Below are 5,000 nucleotides of genomic sequence, written 5' to 3' on the forward strand. Positions count from 1 at the left end.
ATGCTCCTTACCATACTCCTTACATACCCACCCCCCTTACGCTCACACTCCCCTTCCTTTTTCCTTCTTCCTCTGGGTCGTCTCCTACCAGGGATAGGGCATCCACATTCCCCAAACACTTCCCAGGACGATGCTCCACTGTGTACTGGAAGGGTTGCAAGGATAAGTACCAACGCATCAGCCTTCCGTTGTTGTTTTTCATTAAGTTAAGCCACTTCAGAGGAGCATGATCCGTCACCAGCTTGAAGGGTCTCCCTTCTAGATAGACTGTACATTCCTGCACCGCCCATCTTATGGCTAAACACTCCCTCTCTATGGTAGAGTAATGGACCTCATGAGGTAGGAGTTTTCGGCTTAGATACAGAACTGGGTGCTCCGCCCCTTCATGTTCTTGAGACAGCACCGCCCCTAGCCCCCTACCCGAAGCATCGGTTTGCAGGATAAAAGGTTTATTGAAATCTACGGCCCTTAACACGGGTTCCTGGCACAGGGCATTCTGCATCTGCTCTAGGGCCCGCAACTCCTCCTCCCCCCATCTCAGCTGATCGGGATTCTTACCCTTCAACATATCGGTTAAGGGGGTAGCGATTTCCGAAAAGTGTGGGATGAATCGCCTGTAATACCCCACCATACCCAGGAAGCTCCGCAATTGTTTTTTTCGGTTGGGTCTGGGAAATTCTTGGATGCTTTTAACTTTGTTCAACAAAGGACGCACCTCTCCCCGGCCTACGTTATAGCCCAAGTACTTGACCCTATATTGGGCAAAACAACATTTCTTAGGGTTAAGGGTAAGCCCAGCCTCCCGGAAAGCTTGCAGCACTGCCCCTACCCGCTTTAAATGGGTGTTCCAGTCCTCACTGTGGATGACCACATCATCCATATACGCTGCCGCATAGGTCTGATGTGGTCTGAGTACTTGGTCCAGCAAGCGCTGGCAGCTGGCTGCTGCTGAATTGAGGCCGAAAGGCTGCCTTTTAAATTGGTATAAGCCCATGGGAGTACTAAAAGCGGTCTTCGCTTGGGCCTCGTGAGACAGGGGGATTTGCCAGTACCCTTTTGTTAAATCTAGAGTAGTCAGATACTGGGCAGCCCCCAACCTGTCCACTAGCTCCTCTATATATGGAATAGGATAAGCATCCGTTTGGGAGATTGTATTAAGCTGCCGGAAATCAATACAAAATCTCCACTCCCCTTCAGGTTTAGGTACTAACACTACCGGGCTGGACCAAGGACTATGGGACTCCTCAATTACCCCAAAGTCTAACATTTCCTGTACTTGGGTAATGACCTCCCTCCTTTTCATCGGGGAGAGTCTATAGGGTTTTTGCCTTACTATCATACCCGGCTTGGTTACTATATCATGCTCTACTAACTGGGTACTCCCCGGACAGGCTGTCAACACATCCTTAAAGCTCTCTAAGAGCCTTCCTATTTCCTTCCTTTTTTCCTGGGGTAACTGGGGGTTAACTCCGGGCTCCCCATGCTTAAAAATCTCCCTTATCTGAGGCCCTAATTCCTCGCCCCCCTTTTCTTCCTCACAGGTTTGATACCCTACCCTAGCTACCCAAGGTTTCATTAGATTAACGTGAAATGTTTGTACCCTACCCCTCTCATTCGCCACCTCATAGGTGAGGGGACCGAGTCTCCTCCTTACGACCCAGGGTCCTTTCCACCGGGAGGAGAACCTATGGGGATCCTCAGAGATTAAGATCAAGACCCTGTCCCCTGGAGAAAATTCCCTCTCCCGGGTCCCTTTGTCATAATGTCTCTTTTGTTGTTCTTGGCTATGTTCTAGTCGGTCTTGGGCATATTTTTGTATTCTATCTAACCTGCCTCTTAGATCATGTAAATACTCCACCACCGTTTGATCGGTTGTTTCGGGGGGCACCCAGTGCTCCTGTACTATATCTAGCATCCCCCTGGGTCGCCTTCCAAACATTAATTCAAAAGGAGAAACTCCTAAGGAGTCTTGCTTCTTCTCCCGGTAGGCATACAACACGAATGGTAAAAGCTGGTCCCACCCGGTCCTGTCCGCCCCTAGGGCTTTCTTGAGCATACCCTTTAAGGTCCGATTAAAGCGCTCCACCATCCCATTGGTTTGGGGATGGTAAGCCGCCGTGCGTATATGTTTTATTCCAAAGGCCTCCCATACCTGCCTCAATGTTTGGGACATAAAATTGGACCCCCGGTCCGTCAATACTTCTTGGGGAAAACCTACCTCGCAAAAAATTTTTATGAGCTCCCTAGCGATATTCCTCGCCGAAATATTCCTCAAGGGCAGTGCCCATGGATATCGGGTGGCCATATCCATCACCACTAGCACGTAGAGAAACCCTCTCTGTGACCTTGTCACCGGTCCCACGATATCCATGGCCATTCTCCTTCCAGGTTGTTCTACCCTCGGCAGCGGCATTAAAGGGGCTTTTGGAGGGAACCTGTCAGATACCTTTTGACAGTTGGGACAGGATTTACAGTACTTTTCTACCTCCCCATAAATCCCGGGCCAATAAAATCTGGCCAATATTTGGTTTAGGGTAGCTTGGGAGCCCTTATGCCCCCCCCAGGGGATGATCATGGGCCAGCTTTACCACCGGAGAACGGAAAGCCCGGGGAACTACTAGCTGTTTCCCGCCCCCCGAGTTTTCCCAGCTAGGCACCTTCCTATACAATATATCCCCTTCCACCATGAACCCAGGGCCTGCCTGATCTTCCCCCTGTTGAGCTCTTTCCCACGCATACTCCAGAGTAGGGTCATTGGCCTGCTCTCGGTGAAATTGTGGAAACTGTTCCCTCAATTCCGCTGGGGCCACCGGCAAGTAACTTTCCCTCTGTACCCTCTGAAGAGCCTCCCTTCTATCCTTCTGTTCCTTTTTTTTTTACCGGCTTTCCCTTTTCTTTCTCTGCCCGGATCTCCCAGGACCTCGCCCTGAAAAGGAAAAATACCCCCTAAGTCTTCCCCTCCCCCCTCTGCCTCACGGTTAGACTGAGCCCTGGTAGTAACCAACACTTTTCTTTCTCCCATACATTCCATAAACTGGGGCCAATCCCTTCCTAAGATCATCTCATGAGGTAATCTGGGCAGAATAGCCACCGCCAACTTTATGTCCCCCAGGGGTCCCTGTAAGTTGACCCTGTGGAGAGCATAAGGCGTCTTAGCCCCATGAATACATTGTATGGACACTTTCCCTTCATAGATCTCCCTCCCCGGGGGTCTCCTCCTCCGTATTTGTTCCCAGAGCCCTCTAGAGATCATGGACTGATCTGCGCATGAGTCCAACATTGCCGTAATGGGCACCCCCTCCACCTTAACCTGAGTAAGGTACCGGGGCCTACCCCCTTTTTCCACCCGAGAGATCCATCCCTCCCTCCACTGGCAATCCTTTTTTAAATGTCCCGGCTTCCCACATTTGAAGCATACCCGATTCCCAAAAGGGCCAGCCTTTTTACTGGGCCCGGCAACTACTTCGGTCCTCTTACTCCCCGCCGGGGGCTCTGGCTTGCTGAGGGAAACTTTGGGAGGAACCTCTTTCTCCACCACCCGAGTTTTCCCTCCCCCCCAGCCCTGGGGTTCCCCACTGCTGGGCCTCTAGGTAGCACTCCAACCCCGCAGTCACCCCCTCCACCGTTTTACACCCCCTCTTTATTAATTCAGCCCTAATTCCTTCGGGCAGACCCTGAAGGAATTGCTCCACCACCAGCTCCTGCAATACCTCTTGCAGGCTGTGTTGCTCGGGCTCTAGCCATTTTTTCACTAAATCCATTAGTTTATTTGCTACGGCTTTAGGGGGGGGTCCCCTTTTCCCACTTTGTGGCTCTAAACTTACGTCTGTAAGCTTGGGTACTGAGGCCATATCTATCCTTAATAGCTTCTTTCAGTCTGTCATAATTGGCAGCATCTACTGGGGATAAATCCCTAAAGGCTGCCAAAGCCTCCCCGGACAAAGAGGGCACTAACCTCACAGCCCATTGCTCTCTGGGCCACCCCGCCGCCCCAGTCACCCTCTCAAAGGCCGTCAGAAAATCATCCACATTGTCTTGTTCTGACAACTTCCCCCAGTTAAGTGTATGTAGTGATACTGGTCCTACCGCTCCTCCTCCACCGATCCTCTGTCCATTAGTTCCGGCTCCCTCCTCACGGGGAGCGGCCGCCCCGCTCTGAAAAAATTCCTGTAGCATGTGCAGTACGGGTTGCTGTTGATCCCGGGCGGCGGTTAGGGAGTCCTCGACTATTTTGGCTGTCAGCTCCTGTTGTTTTTGAAACTGCAGAGTCATCCATCCGAAGATCTCCTTGGGATCCATCTCCACCCACCGGCAACCGCACCTGGGGAAGAAACAACAGAAAACCACCTCCAAGTGCGATTACCCCTTTTGGATGTTGAAAGTCTTATTTTTTCCTTTAATCCCCCCAAGTTAGGCCCGCTTACCGGAACCCAAGATGGGTCTGCGCCTTTCTCAGCGTTGGCCCTCACGAGGGCTTCCCCTTCCGTCCGGTCACCGTCTCACCTCCAGCGACAGGTCCTGCAGAAATATCCCACCACTGCCACCACTTGTAGAAAGTCTTTTGCTGGTCCCGGCGGTAGAGCCCTGCCCCCACCAGCTAAAAGCTCCTGTTCTTCCTTTTTTTCTTTCTTCAGCAGGCTTTTTTTTTCTACAGCTCACTAGAGCCAGGGCTGTGTAAACACAGGTTAATTTACAGCCAGGCCTTTCTCATACCTCTCACTAGAGCCAGGCTGTTTTAAACACAACCTCAAAATATAGCCAGGCTTTTCAAACCCAGTCCCACAAAATGTAGCCAGGCTTTTCAAACACAGTCTCTCAAAATATAGCCAGGCTTTTCAAACACAGTCTCTGAAAATATAGCCAGGCTTTTCAAACACAGTCCCCAAAATATAGCCAGGCTTTTCAAACCCAGTCTCTCAAAACATAGCCCGGCTTTGCAAACACAGTCCCCAAAATATAGCCAGGCTGTTTTAAACACAGTCTCTCAAAATATAGCCAGG

The 5,000-nt window shown here is 50.9% G+C and overlaps 1 long non-coding RNA gene across 2 annotated transcripts in view; it reads right to left on the reverse strand.

Moving 5' to 3' along the window:
- LOC115463619 overlaps window positions 1–5,000 on the reverse strand; it is a 7,532-nt gene that overhangs the window by 1,586 nt on the left and 946 nt on the right. Inside the window, exon 2 of one of the 2 annotated variants that reach the window (XR_003941044.1) lies at window positions 1,289–1,292. This is a non-coding gene — a long non-coding RNA (uncharacterized LOC115463619). Of the gene's footprint in view, window positions 1–1,288; window positions 1,293–2,657; window positions 2,662–5,000 lie in introns of both variants that reach the window. The other variant, XR_003941045.1, reaches the window with a different exon arrangement.

Source organism: Microcaecilia unicolor, chromosome 2, assembly GCF_901765095.1.
Source record: "Microcaecilia unicolor chromosome 2, aMicUni1.1, whole genome shotgun sequence".
Classification (NCBI taxonomy): domain Eukaryota; kingdom Metazoa; phylum Chordata; class Amphibia; order Gymnophiona; family Siphonopidae; genus Microcaecilia; species Microcaecilia unicolor.